This window comes from Periplaneta americana, chromosome 2, assembly GCF_040183065.1.
Source record: "Periplaneta americana isolate PAMFEO1 chromosome 2, P.americana_PAMFEO1_priV1, whole genome shotgun sequence".
NCBI lineage: Eukaryota > Metazoa > Arthropoda > Insecta > Blattodea > Blattidae > Periplaneta > Periplaneta americana.
In genome coordinates this window covers 5,340,925-5,366,061 of record NC_091118.1, presented here as the reverse complement: position 1 = coordinate 5,366,061, position 25,137 = coordinate 5,340,925, and the positions used below count along the sequence as shown (strand labels likewise).

Genomic DNA, 25,137 nt, shown 5'->3' with positions numbered 1-25,137 from the left:
TCCTACAATTCTGGGAAATAAAAATTCGTTTGACATGTATATATTTCGAATATTTCAGACAAAATTTACAAACCAAACTTTTACAATAGCTTACATATCATAATACTTTTCTATTCCTCACAAAATGACAAGATGGAGTGTGAATGTTTTGTTGGCAGGAATCTTGTGAAATCCTTTGTGTGTCGTGTTATAGCTTGTTAAGATCGTCCTTGAAGAACCGCAAATACAAAAAAATAAACAAAACACGGCGCAATACAGTCAGTATGGACTTGTTTGCATTACACATTTCAGGTACAGTAAGTGTAGCCACTCTTACTTCGCTTTGCAGATTATTTAGGCCACATAACTCTTATCTGTAACTCAAACTCAACTCTTAACTTCTTTCATGAAAAGTAAAGGATAAGACAACTGCTAGGTTGAAGTCCGCAAACGTTATCTTTACGCACCGCATATTCTGGTTCAATTCCAGACGCGTCTACTACACGCTTTTGAGTTATTTAGATAATTCTGTTCAGGATGTAAAACTTGGAATAGTAAACCCAAATTTCAAAGCTCTCAAACGTTGCCATGAATTTGTGGTACACAAACATGGCATTGGTTGATTTTTCAGAATACTTCCTTCGATTACTACGGCATTCCTTTGCGATTCGCAATCATCTATTGTGTACTTTCATAAACGGAAAAGAATTATACTGTACCCAGTGGCGCCAACTTATGTGAGCCCTTGGGGCCCGAGCCCACCCAATAATAATAATAATAATAATAATAATAATAATAATAATAATAATAATAATAATAATAATAAGCTTTACTTCCTATACCTGAAGATCAAATATTAAATTCGAGTACTTTCTAAGGTTTACTTAGGGCCTATGTACACAGAGGGTCATTAAAACACGCATGGGATTTCCAACTATGCCAACGATATTGACCTTCAAGAAGGCAGTGGTCAGTATCCCTATTGTTGCGGCCTGGATATGGAGAATAATTTCCGAAGGTTACAAATAAAATAAACAATAATTCACTCACGTTTAGGCCGATATTAGACTATAAACAACAACGAAATTAACAAGGTCTTCCTTTATTTAAATAAATAAATTAATTAATTAATAACAAAATACTAAAACAGTTATATTACCGGTTGTTCTGTATGGTTGTGAAACTTGGACTCTCACTCTGAGAGAGGAACATAGGTTAAGGGTGTTTGAGAATAAGGTGCTTAGGAAAATATTTGGGGCTAAGTGGAATGAAGTTACAGGAGAATGGAGAAAGTTACACAACGCAGAACTGCACGCATTGTATTCTTCACCTGACATAATTAGGAACATTAAATCCAGACGTTTGAGATGGGCAGGGCATGTAGCACGTATGGGCGAATCCAGAAATGCATATAGAGTGTTAGTTGGGAGACCGGAGGGAAAAATACCTTTAGGGAGGCCGAGACGTAGATGGGAGGGTAATATTAAAATGGATTTGAGGGAGGTGGGGTATGATGATAGAGACTGGATTAATCTTGCACAGGATAGGGACCGCTGGCGGGCTTATGTGAGGGCGGCAATGAACCTCCGGGTTCCTTAAAAGCCATTTGTAAGTAAGTAATAACAAAATAGTTACTAATTTTTAAATAAGTGAATAAATAAATAAATAGCTAGTAAATAAATAAATATTAATTTATTCTCTACATAGGTTATCTAGAGAACCCCTAAAACACTATGAAATCCCATGCGTATTTTTAATGACCCTCTACATACGGCAGCAACACAAACTGCCGAATATAGATGTACTGTTACAGGAAAAATTCAAAGACAGGAATGTTGAACAGAGGAGGCCTTGATCGGAATTTTATATAAAAAAATGAAAGGTTATAAATTTTACATTTTAATATAGTTATTTACAGTCATCTAACTCAATAGTCTGGCGACCACTTAATGAAGTTAAATATAATGAAACTGAAAATAGATTTAGTACATCCATAAGGTACATTATTTTTTTAAATTTTGTTACTTAGTTCAAAAGTTCATTTAATTTTGAGTGTGTTAGTTTATTTTCCTAGTTTTTAAAACCCTATGCATAATTTTAGTGTATATACACAATAGATCTACATACTTTTTAATAACTTTCATACTATTTCGTATCCAAGTTTACGCCATATCATTGTAATAAAGATAATATACGATTATTTAAGTACATTCAATTGTTTCTGTGCCTATATAAAAAGATAAAAACCTCAAAACATATCGCCAAAGCCCCCTGCCTTCGATACCACTAGAACGTCGCTTCGCTTCTGTTTTTATTAAACCTGAGAATCAGACGTCTTTGCTCCGGCCTGCATTTGTCACGCTGCTGGTGCTTTATCTGGAGCAGCTAGCCTCTGTTTGTATTTGCTTTCTCACACTTTCCTCCAGTTGGAATGTTTGTTCTTACTGCCCCTTATCTTTCATTTCGCATTCCACTGCAAGCTTAGTTGCCGCACGTAGCAGAAACAATTGAAGGTACACTAAAGCCGATAAGAACCACATTAATTCTGTAGGTCGAAATGATGAACTGAAAACCGTAATCGTTTTGAATTAAAAATTAATTTCATTATGCTGATTTTATTATTATTATCATTATTATTATTGTTATTATTATTATTATTATTATTATTATTATTATTATTATTATTATTACTACTACTATTATATATACTGTATAGGCTATATATAACTTATATAATATCCCTCCGAGAATAATGGATTTATATCTTAAAAATAAACCTGCTATTTACCTGAAGTAAAGATAATGGTTTTAATTATATATATTTGGAAAGACCAGTTAGGGACCCCTGAAGATCAAATGACTAATTCAAAATTGCAGGAAAAATACACTTACAGGGCCGTATTCATAGACATTCTTAGCGCGGGTTTCCGGTGAATGATCAGCGAACTAACGTTTTTCTTATTCATAAACCAGTGTTAGCGATATGATATGAATCCTGTACAAGTAACCAGTCGATAGCCGGGGCTAGTTTAGCACGCTCGTAGCGCGGGCTAGCGAAATGTCTGTGAATAGCACCCATAATGTCTCAAATCACGAAGATAATGATATTGATGATGCGTTGATAATTTGTAGCTTAATAATGTTCATAGATTACACACGTAGACGGCAAGCCATTTTGACAACATTTATTTTTAAAACGGTGCTGTCGTTAATATTAATATTGCGAATTATCTGTAGCTTGTAGGCATAATGGAATGGCTAAAGTCACACTATCATACATCTGAAGTCTTAGGTTTGATTCTCCACACTTCCGTTTTATGTTTCTACGTTAAAACGTCTATGGGGGGAGAATGATTTTGATAAAAATTGTGTAAGCTTAATGTAAGAGTGCGATCCAGCGCTGCGCTACGCCAACTTCAGCTGTCTTAGTAACGGATACATCCTGCACGTTACGAACCTCAGAGAAAACGATTTGCTGAACTGTTGAAAAAGTTAAGGGAAGGGGAATAAAACATGAAAAATGATCGCAAAATAAAAACTTTTAAAACTATACAATTTATATGCAAGCTCTTAACAGTTGAACATCCATTGCTCTCGTAATATTACAAAAAATTGCATGTTTAAACGCGCGCCATTAAATTTTAGAGACGGATTTATGTGAGAAACCATGGCCTGTTCAAATACGTAATCCTAGGCTGGACAAATAGTTTTGAAATTACAGATAATTGTACAAATAAAAACGCTTGCAGCTAGTTAACAACAAGAGTTACCGTGTTGCATCATATTTTGTAGAGATAGCATCACCGCCGTCCTTGATAACGAATCATTTCCTTAAATTAACTAGATAATGTACACGTATTTACAATATATACCGGAACCGTTGTTTCCACTGCTACTTCTTCGCATAATGTTAAATAATAATAATAATAATAATAATAATAATAATAATAATAATAATAATAATAATAATAATAATACTGAAGAGTGTTTTAATAAGGAACGTCTTATTTTCAATTCATGCAGTGTTTAAATCACATTTTTATTCTATTTTATAATGCAGCCTCTGAATATTTATTGACAGAGAAACAAAAGAAAGCCCACATCACTGCAGAAGAAAGAGCATCTGCGGTTGCCAAGATTCCGCGACTTTAATTCAATACAGGAGCACAGATCGTGGGCGATGCTGATAAAGAAGCCGACTCAAGCAAACAATCCAACTAAAAGCTTTGGAATTCAAGTAGGAAAAAACGCAGTGGCTGTTTGCGACACGTACCATGTACAATACAGCACTGCGACGGATAAACCTTGTGGAACCAAGGTCGGGGTTCGATTGTCGTTTCTAGGTCCTAGGACACGATACATTTATAAAACTGCCACCTAATATCTCACATTAGACAGGAAGCGATCATTCAATGTACTACATAAGTTATCTATTTATCGGCGGTACTCAATGCAACTGAATAAACATCTGAAAAACGATATCAGTCCTGGTTCACATAGCAACCGTTTCTACACAATTCCTTTTCCTTTCCTAACGTAACGCTATTCTATATCATAATCAATGGCTTCACGCCATGTAATATTATTAGTGGTATGGCCATGAATACAAAATTAGCTGTGCCACGCGAACTCTCTCAGTCATATCTCGGCATCGAGAGCAGCTACAGTCCTGTACGACCACTCGTTTGGTTTGTAATCGCGAGTTCTGCAATATTAAAGCTATAAGACACGTTAAATACACTGTCAGTGAACCATAGTGAAAAATTTGTTGTCAGCTGGACTAATTTCGGAATGTCGCTTCATATGAAGAGAAAATATATTGCATACCCTTAATTAATTACTTCTCTTATCATGAACTCATACTGTCCATTTGTAAACCGAAACAAAAACAAGTAAAACGAACACCACTGTAGTTTCATTCTCAAAACTGGGTGATAACGTGCAGGTATATCCCTGATACTGTGCAGAATTTTTTACAGATATAGTACGTAATATTCATATTCTGTATATGCTCGGAATTATAATATATTCATTCACAGTTTTCTTCCCAAGGGCAGGTCTTTCACTGCAAACTCAGCGTTCTCCAATCTTCCCTCTTTCCCCCCTTCCTTGTAGTCTCCGCACATGATCCACATATCTTAATGTCGTCTATCATCTGATACCTTCTTCTGCCCCGAACTCTTCTCCCGTTCACCATTCCTTCCAGTGCATCCTTCAGTAGGCAGTTTCTTCTCAGCCAGTGACCCAGCCAATTCCTTTTCCTCTTCCTGATCAGTTTCAGCATCATTCTTTCTTCACCCACTCTTTCCAACACAGCTTCGTTTCTTATTCTGTCTGTCCATTTCACACGCTCCATTCTTCTCCATATCCACATTTCAAATGCTTCTAGTCGCTTCTCTTCACTTCGTCGCAATATATTCAAGGGAACAGTTATTTTTAAGGACGAAGCGAGTAAAATGTCTTGAATGGAACAAGTTAGGTGACATTTCACTTTGTCCCTAGTTTTAAAGGTACCTATAGTAGTCTATATTCAAAGGAAATTATTCCAAATAGGACTGATGTCTTAATAAAAAAAGAGAGAGTCCTTGTTCCTGACCAGAAATGTAACCATTTTCATCCTGTGCCGAATTTTTAACATTAAATTTTGTTGTATTATATTATTTTATAATTTATGTGATCAGGTAAAAAAACAAAAGAGATGACGCATTTTTACTATTTACCAACAAAATTACAAACAACGACCCATTAGACTTACTAATGCATATGTTGCAGTAGAAAAGTACAGGGACATCAGTTTATTTTTACTAATATTTTTAATATTAACCTGGCTATATCTTTGGATCAACGGTTGAGAACCGGAAACACCGTTTGCTACCCCTTTCCACGACTGGAGTTCGATGATACTGGCGTATAATACAAAAAAATCACTTTACTAGGTGTAGGAGGGAAGAAAAGTAGTTCATCAATTTACATAAAATAGGAAATATCGCGATTTTGAGTTTGATAATTTTAATTAGGTTTTTGTTTAATCAAAATACAGTACAGTATTAACAATGAGTGTTTTTACTCACGAACTGAGCTGTCCATCTGGACGTATTCATTATGCAGTGTATATTATACTGTCTACAGCACATTAGCGTACGATATAGAGAATGAAGTTAAATTGAAAAATAATCATAATATGGATATTTAAATACATTTTTGAAAATGGTGGCCGTTCATTTCGATACAGGCTTCAGTTCTTTTGTGCATATTATCGCACTATAGACTATTGTACCCAATTCCAATTACCAGTTTCGTCCTTCGTACTAGTAACTCATGTTGACATAATTCTGTACCTACTCTATAAAAGAGTACCTTACGTACTGTAAATTCAATCTTCACTTCTGCCCGATCCGAAAAGATGAAATTACTCAGACATGCTATTTACTGTCCGTCCAAGAGTTTTGTCGTAGAAAGAAGGGAAATCACGTGACAATTAATTAACGAGGCCCTTTTATTTAAGTTATTTTAAACAGTTCTATAATATTACGTAGACGTCCAATTCCTAACAGAAATTAATGTTTTTAGAAAATAGCAGTCCACACCTGTGGAGTAACGGTCAGCGCGTCTGGCTGTGAAACCAGGTGGCCCGGGTTCGAATCCCGGTCGGGGCAAGTTATCTGGTTGAGGTTTTTTCCGGGGTTTTCCCTCAACCCAATACGAGCAAATGCTGGATAACTTTCGGTGCTGGACCCCGGGCTCATTTCACCGGCATTATCACCTTCATATCATTCAGACGCTAAATAACCTGAGATGTTGATACAGCGTCGTAAAATAACCCAATAAAATAAGAAAAGAAAATAGCTAAGTCAGCCTAGCCACTAGTCTTTACAGACGGGCGAGCAGAAGCGGGTGGGGGAAACCGGGATGCGACGTAGGCAAACGGACGACAGTACCTGTGTGAAAATGTGATTCAATATTGTAAGCTCTTTCGTCACTGGAAAACGAGAACATATTTCTGGAACATACTATACTCACTAATACTGTTTGTGTTTACTATGACCGTAAGGCGACTTTGACTGTATACGCTAGGTTCTGTGTGGAGAACGGTTGCAAGTTTACTACTAGAGGGGGTGGGAGTGAAGTACATTCAAAAACACAGGTACAATAAAAATTGAAGTAAAAGTAAAGTGATGTCCCGTATAAATATTCTTGCAATCCCAGAAGTCCTTCAAAATATACAGTCGTTCTTCTGAGTTTGAAACCGCTGATGTAATGTGGCCTCTTGTGGATGCCCGTGAAATATTGAACAGATATCGCTAGATCTAATGGGGCAAAGAAGTGCAGATTTCCGAGACTTGGGAAGTGAACATCTTCCGGCACAAAAAGGAAGCAGCTGGGAGCGCCACTCCGGGAAGTGACGTCATAATGGGTGGTGCACTGAACTGGAGAGTTCATCTTCGGTCGTGATCATTCTACTGAAGTTATCTACGGCCGTGATGTTGCTATAGTAACACACGGCGAGGATTTTTACTGCATTTCCAAGCCTCCTTCGTGAACTGGCCACAAGTACACAAACCAATCTGAAGTGATACATCATCACGCATTTTATGCCTACTTATACAGGGACATAATTTTATTTTTACTTCAATTTTTATTGTATCATACCTGAGTTTTTTAATGTACTTCACGCCCATCCCCTCTACTAGTAAACTTCCAACTGTTCTCCTCACAGAACCAAGTGTATACAGTCAAAGTCACCTTAAGGGCGTAGTAAACACAAACAGTACTGAGTTAGTGAGTATAGTACGTTCCAGAAATATGTTCGCGTTTTCCAGTGACGGAAGAGTTTTCAATATTGAATCATCGTCGCATCCCGATTTCCCTCACCCGCAACTGTTTAAAACAACTTAAATAAAAGTAATTAACTGTCACGTGATTTCCCCCCTTTCTACGATCCTGCGACACTTGGATGGACAGCAGATAGCATTTCTGAGTAAAGTTATCTGTGCGGGTCGGGCAGAAGTGAAGATTGAATTTACAGTACATAAGGTAGGCCTACTCTTTTATAGAGTAGGTACAGAATTATTTCAACATGAGTTACTAGTACGAAGGACGAAACTGACAATTGGAATTAGATACAATAGTCTATAGTGCGATAATATGCACAAAAGAACTGAAGCCTGTATCTAAATGAAAGGCCACCATTTTCAAAAATGTATTTAAATATCCATATTATGATTATTTTTCAATTTAACTTCATTCTCTATATCGTACGCTAATGTGCTGTAGACAGTATAATATACACTGCATAATGAATACGTCCACATGGACAGCTCAGTTCGTGAGTAAAAACACTCATTGTTAATACTGTACTGTATTTTGATTAAAGAAAAACCTAATTAAAATTATCAAACTCAGAATTACGATATCTCCTAGATTACGTAAATGGATGAACTACTTTTCTTCCCTCCTATACCTAGTAAAGTGATTTGTTTGTATTTTACGCCAGAATCATCGAACTTCAATCGTGGAAGGGGGTAGCAAACGGTGTTTCCGGTTATGAATCTTTAATCCAAAGGTATAGCCAGGTTAATATTAAAAATGTTAGTAAAATAAAATGATGTCCCTGTAGAACCGCGGGGATTACGTTTCTGTCTAATTTTATTTACAAAAATACTGAAGAAGTGTAACTCCAGTGTGAATACGCTTCAGCCATCCGTCATCCGAGCTGGCGAACTATTTCTGTGAGATCCCCACTAGACAGACGACAGAGGGAGATCCAGTGATAACGAAGCAGTGAACAACAATATGCAGCGCCATGGAGAAAGAAGAAAAAGAAGACAAGTAAAAAGAAAATGAGGGACGAAATAAGAGTTGTAAAGAAAAAAAAGTTGTTATTCTTGTCCTTGTAGAGACGGTACAATACTGGTGTCCTATTTCAAGAATTCCGACCCAACACTGAATCCAGCAGAATCGTTAGAACTTCATTCTGTATCAGGAAATGTTTAATAAAATATATAATATTAATGAAGAATTGCCCGCACAACCAGAGCCACCTACAATAACACTAAAATATACAGGGTGTATCTAAATTGGTGTCAAATATTTCGGGGACGTGTTCCTAACATAAAAACAATTAAAAAAGTTAATAAGAACATGGGTCTGAAAACCATTCGTTAGGGAGTTATTAAAGCATTTGTCCCTTCATTGACCGCTGATTGTTTGAGGTTTTTTTGTTTGTTTGTATTTTGTAAAGCAAAGAAATCAGAAGAAAATGTATTCTGTGAGTGACCAGAACGAAATGATTGGCATCATTTAATTGAAGATGTGCTTCTGGATGTCATCCAACGAATGTGTTTTAACACACTGCTGCTCCAGCTCATTTCAGTCTAATAGTTCATAATTTTTTAATGATCGATTTCCCCAAAGATGTATTGGTCGAAGGGGATTCATTGCATGGCCTGCTTGATCGCCTGATTTGAATCCAATGGATTTCTTCGTCTGGGGACAATTAAAGTCCCTGGTTTGTGCGACTCCTGTACTTAATGTTGATATTCTGAGAGCGTATGCAAACTGGATTTCACGAAATACGAAACACTCCAGGAATTTTCAACAGAGTACGCCAGAGCATGTAACGCAGGTTTAGGGGACACATCGAAGCAGGAGGAAGTCACTCCGAGCAATTTTTGTAACATTAAATTTTGTCTTGTAACTCTGAAATAAATTATTTTGAGATCAATGTTCATATGAACTTTTTGTAATGCTTTGGTGTTAGGAACACGCCCCCGAAATATATGACACCAATTTAGATACACCCTGTATAGGTGACTTTGGCACAACCCACTGTTCAGACCAACGCCTGCATTATTACAGAAGACCGAGTAACTTACGTTACTGCCATCAGGTTCGGTTGTGACAACAGTCAATATACAGGGTGATCCGTAAGTAATCTCATTAATTTCAGGGAGTTATTCTTTTACATACTTCGAACAAAAAAGTTTAATACAATTTGGCTAGTTTCTGCTTCCTTTCTGAGATAAGAACTGTTTTATATGAAACATTTCACAGCGTGTTTTGGGAAAGCCATTGATTTAATTCCCGATATGCTCAGTCAATTTAAGAGAATAGTGTATTATCACAGTCTACTATATACAGTCACGAAGCTTGGGATGATTTTTTGCAATTCTCGCGATAGTTGCTAGCCGCTTGGAGCGCTGTAATTACTAGGAACAATAGACTGTGCCACAGCCATCGTGATCTAATACAGGCCGTAAGGCAGACCATGTAACTCGCTTAACCCGATCACGAAGGGCGGCGTTTCAACCATATAAATTAGTTGGAATGCATAAACAGTAACATATGTTTCTCTAAAATGTAATTTAATTCCATTAATAAAATTTAAAACAATGATTATGAGACACTTCAGACATAATTTTATTCACTTGCGAGTTAAGGTGTAATATTATTTTTTGTGTGAAAATTACGTTGTTCGTATGTGTAATACCTGCCTTTATTTCTATTAAATATTGCGAAATTCTTGTACATTCATTTATGCACGATTCAATAATTTTCAGTTGCACCGCACGGATATTTAGATATGTTGAAATTATAGGTTATGTTTACTGCACCAGTTGCCCCTTTCTGTCTAATTTTAGTGATCTCCAATGCCTTGCCATTCATATGAAAATTATACGTTATGTTTACTATATTTAACTTATATTCCTAAATTCGCAATTATACATTATAATTAAGCATAATGTCATGTATGATACCCCGGACATTCAATTTGTCTGTATTTTAATACTACAATTAAGTACTGAATTATTATATTTATCTACTACTTAAGAAACGAAGTAACACAATTGTACGTACACTAACTTCATAGGAGTGGTATGGTAAATGTTTTGTCTAAAATTAAGGAAGGTAGATGTGCTAAATTGAACAATACAAATTATTTTTTATTAATAGCTTCCATTCTAAACTTAAAATTTTGACGCGAACAGATTATGTTAACATGTAACATTCTCTTCACATTAAAATAACTCTGTTTTGTAATTATTTCTGCAACAAATTATGCAACAAGAAGTAAACGGAACTAATGGACACATTACACTAAATAAAACTTAGCTATGATACGCAATAAAGTTATAATATAATATTTCACTGAGCTACATACACTGAAATAGAAATCCCGAACAAACATTACGGCCTGGTCTAGATCGAAAAGGCATTGACTGTGCCGTATTTCGCATTGTTGTGAAAAGCTATGTAAACTGTGAAATGTTCAAATGTTCGTTATCGGTTGTAATAACTGTAAATGGCTAAAATACAATAATTTGAATAATAATATGGGACAAGGAGACGTTTGTAGTACTACAAATTCTTTCGGAAGAAGATCCAGGAAGGTGAGTTTAAAGAATGTAATATATATTTTATGAAAATAATATATAAACCTTATGTACCGGTATTTCTTATTTCATAGGTGTTAATTTTTTCAAAAGAACACGATATCGAAAGTACAATACATTTTATCGTCTGCTAGGGAAAGAGTCTGTGATGAGGCGATAGTAGCGATCCTGGTGGTGAGCAACTATCTATGTTTGCATATTTAGTAAGTATTGAGCTTCGTGTCTGTATATACTAGACGTGGTTTTTTTATTTTTATTTTAGTAGGTTATTTTACGACGCTTTATCAACAGCTTAGGTTATTTAGCGTCTGAATGAGATGAAGGTGATAATGCCGGTGAAATGAGTCCGGGGTCCAGCACCGAAAGTTACCCAGCATTTGCTCATCTTGGGTTGAGGAAAAACCCCGGAAAAAACCTCAACCAGGTAACTTGCCCCGACCGGGAATCGAACCCGGGCCACCTGGTTTCGCGGCCAGACGCGCTGACCGTTACTCCACAGGTGTGGACCACTAGACGTGGTATTATGATAATAAATTACTGAAATAATTTTACTTTTGTCCTTTAAATGTGTAGAAACCTGATCTGAACAAATGTAACTTTTCATTCTGCAAAGGAATTTTACAATGTTACAATGGAAGAACTTTCTGTCTTAACCCCGTCACCATAAATGAGGAATTCTCAAGATGGTACGAGATGAACAGTATGCCTTTCTCTGTTTACTCACGACCTGACAACCTACTTGAAGTTTACGAACTGTATCACTGTTGTTGCACCACAAAATAACAACACATTAACTTATACTACTGCCAAGACACACGACCTGTTATATGTAAACAAACAAAACACGACAGATATTAAGCCTGAATCACGATATGGATACACAAAGAAACCAAAACATCCTAGAGCCATGTAGCGACATATCTCTGGGTTATTGTAGCTAGTCCACTGACCTTCGCAGCCTGTTAACTATGGACCACGCATTGCACTCCCAGATTGCTGTGACGACGACGGGTAGACGGGTGTGAACTTTGATTTTCTCGCTTCTTGTCATCTTTGTAGACGTCTTGTAAATCCATAACATGAATTCATGCAAACAAGTTTATCATTCCATCAAAAAACACCATTCAATGCAAGAGTCTGATCCGTTGTTATGCAAGTGACGTCATATGTTGACCTTTTCGTAAGGTTTTATTCATTTAACCCTTGAGCATACACGTTACAGGGTTAAAACGCTGGGAACATTAGATTATAATACCTGAGTGCGCGTATACTCGGGGCTAAGTGGCAGATCTTGAAACTTTTGGTTGACACTGTACTCTTAAAGACCGAATACACAATTACACGAAAACAAATGTTATGTTTTATTTAACGACGCTCGCAACTGCAAAGGTTGTATCAGCGTCGTCGGATGTGCCGGAATTTTGTCCCGCAGAAGTTCTTTTACATGCCAGTAAATCTACTGAAATGAGCCTGTCGCATTTAAGCGCACTTAAATGCCATCGACCTGGCCCGGGATCGAACCCGCAACCTTGGGCATAAAAGGCCAGCGCTATACCAACTCGCCAACCAAATCGACGAATTACATTACACGATCCGACAACACTACATAATATGTTTCGAGTAACTGAAAGAAAACAGGAGATAAACTAAATTGACAATAATGTATCTGAAGTGGCGACACCAAAATCGCGAGAAATTCACTGCAGTGTGAACCAGGACGACAGGAGCCTTAAGAAAATGTAACGTCTATACAATACTTGTATAAAAACATACTATGACGTCAAATTATAATATATAACAGGGAATGCCTTTATTTAAAACTATTACTATTTTATAGCCTACAGAAGAGATATTGGAAACCCATTATTTGTAAATACTACCTTGTCTGTATGTTTCACAGGAAAATTTCATAAGAAAAAATGTTAAGGGACTAAAAACACATCTAAATGCACTAACAACTACCTATTTTATTTTATTAATAGCTTCAGAGAAATCAATCAAATAAAATTCTAAAATCTATGTTCAATTTTGCCTATCCTAATATATCAACAATATCATTTCTTTTATTTTTGTGTTATTTCTGTCACGGCCCCATGAAACTACATCTGTGAAACTCGATGTTAATTACAACCGAAAAAAAAGACTGTAGAAGAAACAAATGTAAAACGTTAAATAAAGCAAATAAAGTTGTATTTTCCAGAACATTTGCGTTAATTTAAATAATTACCTGGTATTTAATTGCCCAAATAGTCTTACTAAAATACGACGCTAGGTTTCCATTTTCTTTGGTTTGTCACTCGCGCTGGGAATGACGAACAACAATCAAAGAAATATTATCCTAGATTTTATGACACTGAGCAATGAAATGCAAGGATTTTCTGACGTAAATTAATTTCTTTTCCTGACTATTACACTCTTACTACGTCATACTACTTTTGACCAATAAAACGGTACGAAAGGACGTATTTCAACCAATCATGGCTGCTTATGGCACAATTTTATCGCGTCCCTAGCATTTGTTTCTTTGTTTGCCAACATTTGAAACTGCGCTGGTCTGGACGTCAAAAAAAAAAAAAATATATATATATATATATATATATATATAATTACAAACCACTCCAGTCGATGCACAGCAGTTTCAAATATGACTCGCATTGGCATTCAAGAACAAGAATTAATCAAAATCACTGATCATACCTATGCATCTTCTGAAATCAGATTTACAAATAAATGAAGAGCACCATTCGGAAATCCTGAATAGGTTGAATACACCATGTAGGCCTAAATCAACGAGTTCCACTTCTATTACGCACACGTCCAATATAACATCAATTGAACCACCAACCACATTCAAATTTGAAAATTGTACATTTAATAATTATTCCTTTTAAAATTATTCATTCGGAAATCCTGAATAAGTTGAATACACCATGTAGGCCTAAATCAACGAGTTCCACTTCTATTACGCACACGTCCAATATAATATCAATAGAACCACCAACCACATTCAAATTTGAAAATTGTACATTCAATAATTATTCCTTTTAAAATTATTCATGTTTATTTTTTATGTCGTCGTCGTTAATTAAAACTTTTCTAACACTTGTGTATATTAGTTAGGTTATGTTATAGCTTCTGCTATATGATATTATGGATAGTCACGTATCAGAGATTGTTTAATATTAAGATTTATTGAAAATCATCTGTCAAGTGACGTTGATTACTGGGATTCGGATAATTGAAGTGGAATGCAACTGTCTTAATAAAAATGAAACTGAATCAACAAAGCCTTCTTGACTAGTAACCGTCTACAGAGTTCAATGAAGATTCCATAGTTGGCACAACTGCCATCTAGCGTAACGGTGCAATAATACATTTGAAGACAGGTTTATTTTCGTAAGTCAATTAATATTTTATTGTATTGGAGTACTTTGTTACTTCTAATCTTTATATACTTTCTCTAATCGTGTAATAGTCAATTAAATCCAACTCGAGTTTTGATTTTCTCTAGATAAATCAAAACCTCTAGTGAGATTACTGTTGAGAACATGAGATTCAAGGCCAGAAACAAACAAATTTACGTGTGTGTGTGTGTGTGTGTGTGTGTATTTTCCCGCGCCGTGGCGTCGTGCTCTAAGGCATCCTGCCTAGGACTCGTGTTACGGAATGCACGCTGGCTCGAGTCCTCATGAGGAAATTAATTTTCTCATGAAATTTCGGCCAGTGTATGGGACCGGTGCCCACCCAACATCGTGGTGCACTTGGGGAACTACGATAAGTAACGAAAATCCGGTTTCGCAAAAGAGCTATAACGGCTGGGGGGATCATCGTGCTAACCACACGATACTTCCATTCTGGTTGGATGATCGTCGACCTCTGTTTCAGCATGTGAACGTGAGACCAGCAGCCGGCTTGGCCCTTCATGGGCTGTAGCGCCACGGATTTACTTTATATACAATTGTTGGAATCTGTGACTGTCACAGACAAATATTTAAAATATTAATAAATTAATAAATATCACAAATTAATATGTTTCTTGTCAGTGATGTATGTAATGGAGGGTGGAAAGGAACTGGTCACCCTACCCCAATCCTCCTGGCTTAGTTGTCTCATGAATGATACCTCAGTAGGCTAGTGGGACTTACAAGATTCAAACCTTTTTTTTTCCGGATAGTTGCCTAAACAACAACAACAAATTAATTAATTAATCAGTAATAAAATGATAAATAGCACTGAAATCGGCCATCAGGACGTCCTAATTATTAGATTAGGATTTATTTTACACCCTAGCTCCAAAATTATTCATATTTCGGTCCTGTCAAATTCGCGTATTCTGTTCATTGAAACGTTAAATATGAAATTACATATAAATACAGACATTAACAATAAAAAGATACGGGCACAAGTTCGAAGTATACACATACAAAGATTTAGCTTATCGCATGTAATACGCAGATAACATTGCATAGCACTCACTCACTCACTCACTCGACAATGCTGGAGGCTGGCTGGCCGGCGGAATCCCACACGCAACCACTCCTCTGCACAGCTGAAGCGATACTGACAGAACAAGAAACAGACGACGGGCGACGGGCGTGACTCACTGCGAGTTTGAACGCTGCAGTTGTCATACACAGAGTCGACTTTGTTGCAGATTATCACGAAAGCGTCTCTCGGAGTGTTGGGCGCATCGTAGCAGAAAGCGTGGGCTCGGTGTTAAGGTGCATCTACACGGTTCAATTTTACATGCGTTTACGCATGCAATCTGGAGGGAGAGAATCTTGAAAGAATCAAGCTGAAAACGAGCGTTTAAATATATATATATATATATATATATATATATATATATATATATATATATATATATATTGATATTAAGTATCAGTCCAATACTTAGACCTACTTGATTCGCAAAATGATGGTTGAACATCTCATAGGCACTCGTATTTGCGATAATCTTCAATCAAGCTAATCGTACTTGCCACCATTTTCAGCATAAAAGGTCCACCATCACAAAACAAAAGAATTTTCAGTTTATTCACGGCCACCTAAAACAATCAGCTGCTCGCTACATGTTATTTTAGAACGAAACACGCACAAGATACACGCCGGCGATGGGTAGCTTTCAATAATTGCCGCAAGCGCTCTCATTTTTAGTGGGCGAAAAAGTATGCATAAATAATTGAATACATTTCGATCACTCTTGCATGCATTGTTTGAATGCTTTTAAAGCTGAAACAAAAGTTGTATTGTCAAGATGGAACTTCAGCGGGGTAAATGCGATCTGGAAGTTGGATTGCAATTTCATTCGATCTGTGTAATAATAATAATAGGAATAATAATACCAATAATATTAATAATAACAATAACAGAAATAATAATAAAGATAATAATAATATTAATAATAATAATAATAATAATAATAAATAACAACAGAAATAATAATAACAATAATAGCAACTACAATAATAATAACAATAATAATTATGATGACAGAAATAATACTTACTGGCTTTTAAGGAACCCGGAGGTTCATTGCCGCCCTCACATAAGCCCGCCATTGGTCCCTATCCTGAGCAAAATTAATCCATTCTCTATCATCATATCCCACCTCTCTCATATCCATTTCAATATTATCTTCCCATCTACGTCTCGGCCTCCCTAAAGGTCTTTTTCCCGCCGGCCTCCCAACTAACACTCTATATCCATTTCTGGATTCCCCCATACGTGCTACATGCCCTGCCCATCTGAAAAGTCTGGATTTAATATTCCTAATTATGTCAGGTGAAGAATACAATGCGTGCAGTTCTGTGTTGTGTAACTTTCTCCATTCTCCTGTAACTTTATGCCTCTTAGCCCCAAATATTTTCCTAAGAACCTTATTCTCAAACACCCTTAACCTCTGTTCCTCTCTCAAAGTGAGAGTCCAAGTTTCACAACCATACAGAACAACCGGTAATATAACTGTTTTATAAATTCTAACTTTCAGATTTTTTGACAGCAGACTGGATGATAAAAGCTTCTCAACCGAATAATAACAGGCATTTCCCATATTTATTCTGTGTTTAATTTCCTCCCGAGTATCATTTATATTTGTTACTGTTGCTCCCAGATATTTTAACTTCTCCGCCTCTTCAAAAGATAAATTTATAATTTTTATAATATGTCTAATTTGTTTATTTTTAATATTTGTGTGCTGGACAACAATCAGAGGCCAATTAATAATAATAATAATAATAATAATAATAATAATAATTGTTATTATTATTATTATTATTATTATTATCATTATTATTATTATTATTATTATTATTATTATTATTATTATTATAAACGCATGGCGTGGCAACATCCTTATAAAATTAAAATATTTACAGCTGTTATGAGTGTACGAAAAAAGTGACATAGAATTCATCGAATCCCTGTAATTATTAAAAACGTTTATGCTGTTCGTGATTGTTATTGTGAGCATGGCTGGAATTGTAACGATGTTGGAATTTGAAATAAAACTTCGATATTTCTTTTCATTTTAAATTTAACAAGCCTTCCTCATTCCAGGAGACCTAGTCTACAGACAACAATGCAATTGATAGTCGAAACGATTCACACATCAATATGACGTCAATGAGTTGTTTGAAATTGTAATGAATAATACCATGTCATTACAGAGAATTGGATTCGTTTGGAATTTAATACCATAGATAAGTGCTTTATGGTAAATTAACAAAAAAAAGTATAATATGGAGATGTTAAAAAAAAAAAAACAAGCGATTAAAGTTGACAACATGATAGTGTTGCTATGGAAATGCGAACAAAAGCACGCATGGAAATGTAGTTTTATAACCCGCAGATACAGGCACATAAAAATAATATTCAGCAAATGACAGAAACCAAGTTTGGCTGGCCGCTATCGCTTGAAATAGAACAAGACGAAGGAGCAGGAGAAGTTATTAGAAAGGAGGATGAATTACCAGGAAAACAAGCAACACAGGAGGAAAGCAAGCATAAATAAAAACAAAAATAAAGACGCAGTTTCCTGTAACGTGGGAATCAGTTTTGTCGATCTAATACTGTTCTGGTCATAAGAAAAAGAGCATGTAGCCAGAAATTATCAGCAGAACAACGATTATCAAAATTAGTGCATCACTGTTGTTGAAACCTTCATATGATACGAAAAATAAACAAAATGGTGGTCATAGTTTGCAATTCTACAGAAATCTAGCAAACAACTCGACACACTTACGTGAAAGTTTATGAGAGTGACTCAGAACACCTGACAGTCGTGCAAGCGGAGAGACTGAAGTGGTCCTCACTTCCATTCCACAGATTTTGTAAAGGACTGCTCTGCCTGTTTTGCGACGCTGTATCAGTTGCAAACTTCAAGTTCGCATGCACGCAAGTCTTGTGGTTGCATAATGCAAATGACTCACATGCTGTAGCGTGTTGACCGCAGACGTGAGTCACTTGTTAGTCATCTGGAAGACTGCAAGTGTCCTGCGTGCTAATTGCGTCCTGGGGCAGTTACCCCCCGACTGCTTCAGTTTTACTAGAAATGCTACCCTAGTCCAATCCGCGAATTCCCACGTGTCGTTCTAAGTATAAAGCACGTCCTCACGTCTAATTCAGAAGAAGCAAAATATTCCTTCTGAATAATATTTTGAAGTTTTTCTATACGAAATCCCTCCCTCAGAATGTAGAATAACTTCATCAAAATAAATAAATAATTAAATAAATAAATACATACATACATAAATAAAAGTAAATAAACAAATAAATAAGTAAATAAATACATGAATAAATAAATAAATTAATTAATTAACAAATAAGTAAATAAATAAATACTTGAACGAAAAGATAAATAAGTAAATAAATAAATACATAAATAACTAACTAAATAAATAAATAAGTAAATAAATGATTACATGAATGAAAAAATAAATAAACAAACAAATAAATAAATACATGAATAAATAAATAAGTAAATAAATGAATAAATAAATAAGTAAATACACAAGTAAGTAAATGAGTAAATAAATACATGAATGGATATATAAATAAAGAAACAATTAAATCAGTAAATAAATAAGTAAATAGTTAAATATGCATGAATAAATAAACAAATAAATATGTAAATATGTAAGTAAATAGGAAATAATACATTAATGAATGAAAATAAATAAACAAATATATGAATGAATAAATAAATAAATAAATAAATAAATAAATAAATAAATAAATAAATAAATAAATAAATAAGTAAATAAATTTATAAATAAATAAGTAAATAACCAAATACATGAATGACTAATTAAATAAGTAAATAAATGAATAAATACATAAGTAAATAATAATAATAAAGAAACAAATAAATAGGTAAATATGTAAGCAAGTAAGAAATAAATAAATACATTAATGAATAAATAATGAATGAATAAATAAATAAAAATAATCACATGAATGAATAAATAAATAAATAATCACATGAATAAATAAATAAGTAGCTAAAATGAATAAATAAATAAATAATCACATGAATAAATAAATAAATAAATAAATAAATAAATAAATAAATAAGTAGCTAAAATAAATAAATAAATAATCAAAAAATAAATCAATAAACGAATAAATAAGTGAACAAATGAATAAATGAATCAATCAGTGAATGAATGAATGAATGAATGAATGAATGAATGAATGAAATGTAAGGCGGTGATACAAGTCCTTAAAGCATAATATCAATTATATCTGAGGTGACATCATGGGTAACGCTATGAAAAGGTTACCAGCGTTATTTGGGAGGAAACGTATCTATGGGGGAAAAGATGACAAAGGAGCCTTCGTTCATAAGAATTTGACGTAGGTAAAACTCGTACGTCTTTTATTAAAACTATATTATAGGGAAGTGGAATAGGGAGAACTGTACGACAAGGATGCCCTTTGTCATCAACCATGCTTAATACTTACTTAGAGGATTTAGTGAAGAAATGTTCTTAGAATATGGGAGGGGTGATAGTAGGAGGAAGAAGAATAAATTGTATAAGATTTGCTGACGATATGGCGTTGTTAGTAGAAGAGGAGACGATACTAAGGGATATGCTACTGGAGCTAAATGACAGCTGTGAGCAGTATGGGATGAAGATAAATGCAAACAAGACGAAGACCATGGTTATAGGAAGAAAAATAAAGAAGGTAAACGTGCGAATACTAAATGAGGCAGTAGAGCAAGTGGACAGCTTCAAATACTTGGGGTGTACTATAAGCAGTAACATGAGCTGCTGCCAGGAAGTCAAAAGGAGGATAGCAATGGCCAAGGAAGCTTTTAATAGAAAAAGGAGCATCTTCTGCGGACCTCTGGAGAAAGAACTAAGGAAGAGACTAGTGAAGTGCTTTGTGTGGAGTGTGGCATTGTATGGGGCAGAAACATGGACATTACGACGAAGTGAAGAGAAGCGACTAGAAGCATTTGAAATGTGGATATGGAGAAGAATGGAGTGTGTGAAATGGACAGACAGAATAAGAAATGAAGCTGTGTTGGAAAGAGTGGGTGAAGAAAGAATGATGCTGAAACTGATCAGGAAGAGGAAAAGGAATTGGCTGGGTCACTGAAGGATGCACTGGAAGGAATGGTGAACGGGAGAAGAGTTCGGGGCAGAAGAAGATGTAAGATGATAGACGACATTAAGATATATGGATCATATGCGGAGACTAAGAGGAAGGGAGAAAAAGGGGAAGATCGGAGAATGCTGAGTTTGCAGTGAAGGATTGGCAGAAAATTTTGAATGTAGGTATGAATGGGCATACTGACCCTTCGTTATAACGTATAGGCCTAAATGTAAAAAAAAAAAATCCCAATTATGCTATCTAATGTCTATGAGATTTTAAGCCACAATAGTCCAAATACATCCTATAAATGACTGAATGATTGTAATTCATGAATGCATGGGGGAAATGAATGGAGAAACGTATAAAATGTACGCCAACAGTTATCTGAAGAGACTGAAGATCCATTCAAGTGGAGCATGTAGATCAAATTGTTGATACCAGGTGGCAGCAGAAACATTGGCTACCACGTGCTCTGGTTATCGTTCATGCAAACATTTGCAGACAGCACAAAACGATACGTACTTTCTTTTTCATTTATTTTTTAACTGCAATGCAGCACAAGGCATATCCTGTCAGATCTACGAGGCTTTGGCGCCTGCCTTTGGGGTCTTTTCTCCGTAAAGAAAAGCTGAAGTATCAAAACGTTTGGTTTCTTGCCTGCACACAAACTGACAAATTATTATTGTCAATGTGTTCAACCGTCAGAAGAATTGTCATGTTGCGAAGTGTACAATAAATAAGTCAGTGACGTATGCAGAATTTTGTCATTATTAAAATTGTTTATAATTTATATTATCGGCATTTTAAATAAAACACGGGGATTTTATTGGAAGCAAGTAAAGAGATAGGTTTGGATGTAAATCCCGAAAAGACAAAGTATATGATTATGTCTCGTGACCAGAATATTGTACGAAATGGAAATATAAAAATTGGAAATTTATCTTTTGAAGAGGTGGAGAAGTTCAAATACCTGGGAGCAACAGTAACAAATATAAATGATACTCGGGAGGAAATTAAACGCAGAATAAATATGGGAAATGCCTGTTATTATTCGGTTGAGAAGCTTTTATCATCCAGTCTGCTGTCAAAAAAATCTGAAAGTTAGAATTTATAAAACAGTTATATTACCGGTTGTTCTGTATGGTTGTGAAACTTGGACTCTCACTTTGAGAGAGGAACAGAGATTAAGGGTGTTTGAGAATAAGGTGCTTAGGAAAATATTTGGGGCTAAGAGGGATGAAGTTACAGGAGAGTGGAGAAAGTTACACAACACAGAACTGCACGCATTGTATTCTTCATCTGACATAATTAGGAACATTAAATCCAGACGTTTGAGATGGGCAGGGCATGTAGCACGTATAGGCGAATCCAGAAATGCATATAGAGTGTTATTTCGGAGGCCGAAGGGAAAAAGACCTTTGGGGAGGCCGAGACGTAGATGGGAAGATAATATTAAAATGGATTTGAGGGAGGTGAGATATGATGATAGAGACTGGATTAATCTTGCTCAGGATAGGGACCAATGGCGGGCTTATGTGAGAGCGGCAATGAACCTCCGGGTTCCTTAAAAGCCAGTAAGTAAGTATTATTATTATTATTATTATTATTATTATTATTATTATTATTATTAAAAATAAGAACTTCAAATGCACAAAACATTAAAGGAACGTTTCACAATAAAGTCAGTATTCAAACTAACAAAAGGATGAATATCGCTCTTAAAATGAGTTTAAAATCGACAATACACAATATTTAACATATCCACTGCAGAACTGTCAAAACTACCTTTTCAACATGTTTCACAACAAGTTAAATTTCATATTGTGTCGAGTTCATTTTATTGCAAGGTCGGTACTAGGTGATAGGGCTCTCTATAATAAAGATAGTATTGTTATAATTCGAACGTGCCGCAGCACCAAGCACAGGGATTATACTGAATGAGGGGTGGAAGGCCTATGTCTTATGTCGATGTAGATTTTGTTACTCTGACAGTGAAAAATTAGAGAAGAGAAATGATTATGGATAAAAAAAATATTCAAATCTAAATATATATATATATATATATATATATATTTTTAAGGGAACGGTTGAAACCCGGTAACCCTACCCCCTTGCGTACGCCCCCGAAATAAGTTGTCATCTCGCCAGTCCTTTACCCAACGAGGGCAGTTCCCCGTTCGTGCCCCACCCATCAAGGGGGACTAGTAGATAGACAGTCATTTACCCAAGGAATGTCATAGATCAGCGTTTCTCAAACTTTTTTGAAGTGGAGACCACTTTTTTAAGTCAGAACAGTTCCGCGGACCACCTTACTCTTGTTCCCTTCGAAAGCAAATTTTTCATTTTTGTAGTATATTTTAATACCAGTATACTTATATTTCAAAATAGAATTAATTAATTATAATACTTTTCTAATTATATTTTTTTGTAGCCAAATACAAGTAACTTATAACAAATTCTATGCATTGTTGATTCATCGCTTGCCTGTTCGCAGTTTAGTTGTTTGCAGTCCTTCTTATGTGGTACACGCTAGTAGTTGTCCATGTCTCTGTTAAATAGTGCCCATTATAAATAATGGAAAACTGACTTCGATCCGGATCTTTGAAAAGAAAGGAACATGATGATACGCTTCACTTAGGTAGTGCTAACAGTTCAGAAGCTGTGTGTGAAGAAATATATTAATATCAATGATTATAGTGTCATTACAGAAATATCTAGTCCTAGTGATAGCTTACTTACTTACAAATGGCTTTTAAGGAACCCGAAGGTTCATTGCCGCCCTCACACAAGCCCGCCATCGGTCCCTATCCTGTGCAAGATTAATCCAGTCTCTATCATCACACCCCACCTCCCTCAAATCCATTTTAATATTATCCTCCCATCTACGTCTCGGCCTCCCTAAAGGTCTTTTTCCCTCCGGTCTCCCAACTAACACTCTATATGCATTTCTGGATTCGCCCATACGTGCTACATGCCCTGCCCATCTCAAACGTCTGGATTTAATGTTCCTAATTATGTCAGGTGAAGAATATAATGCGTGCAGTTCTGTGTTGTGTAACTTTCTCCATTCTCCTGTAACTTCGTCCCGCTTAGCTCCAAATATTTTCCTAAGCACCTTATTCTCAAACACCCTTAACCTATGTTCCTCTCTCAGAGTGAGAGTCCCCTAGTGGTAGCTATTCAAAGAAAAACTACTTTCGTAAATATGACAAGAGTTATTTGGAACTTGGATTTACTTGGTGTGGCAGTGAGAGTGAACCAAAACCTCGGTGCGTTGTCTAAAAATTTCTTATATAGTCATGTGGAAAAAGAAATAAAAAATTAATGCAGAAACATGCCGGCTTTTCAACAAGTAAAGATGCAATTTGGCACATTCTATTTTATTGGTGTACGACGTATTGTACGTGCCCATTTCAATGTGCAGACTGAGTGTCGGCAAAACTATCAAGAAAGTCATCAATACATGAAAAAGTTCGGTACTTTGGTCCTCTGTTATGAATTCGAGTGGTCCCTGGCTGGGTTAGAGGCTCGGCACCAGATGTGCAGGGAAAATATGGCGAGAAAAGCCACGTTCATAGTTTATAGAGCTTTAAATCCTTCGTTTGTTGCTGAGAATAGCGTGGATAGACGGGTAGGATAAGAAATTATTTCATGAAATATTAGTACTGGGAAAAAAAGTGAAAGGCGATTGTCATGTGTCATTTCCAAACTCTGAGATTTTCAGCTGTAGTGTGATATGCAATTCGTTTGAATTTTATTTCTCCTTCTGTCTTTTTTTGAAGGACCACAAGGGCAGAACTCGAGGACCACAGGTGTTCTGCGGACCATAGTTTGAGGAACGCTGTCATAGATAATCAGGAAGAAAAACGTTTCATTGGAAGAGATCGTCATTTTTTTCTTTCATTCCAAATAATGTTCTATATTATTTTTGTTATTTCAGTTCGAAGCAAGATTTTTAGGGAAGACCTTATATGGTATATCGCGTTGCGTACCTCCTATTTTCTCTGGAAATAACTACGAGTATATCCCATACCTTAAACTGGGGTAAACGTGATCGCTGGGGTTAATTTGACAATAAAAAATTAAATATGTATGTACACTTTTCGCTAGTATAAATTTAGTAAAATTCGAAATTTAATTTCTACGCATCCTGAATTAATTT

General features: G+C 35.6%; 1 protein-coding gene across 4 annotated transcripts in view; it reads right to left on the bottom strand.

Annotated features, from left to right (window-relative positions):
• LOC138711988 (shootin-1-like) overlaps nucleotides 1–16,007 on the bottom strand; it is a 66,888-nt gene extending 50,881 nt beyond the window's left edge. The window contains exon 1 of one of the 4 annotated variants that reach the window (XM_069843329.1): nucleotides 15,857–16,007. The gene's annotated coding sequence lies outside the window, so the exon portion shown is untranslated. Of the gene's footprint in view, nucleotides 1–15,848 lie in introns of all 4 variants that reach the window. The other 3 variants (XM_069843320.1, XM_069843339.1, XM_069843347.1) reach the window with 3 other exon arrangements.
• Between the last annotated feature and the right edge of the window lie 9,130 nt (nucleotides 16,008–25,137).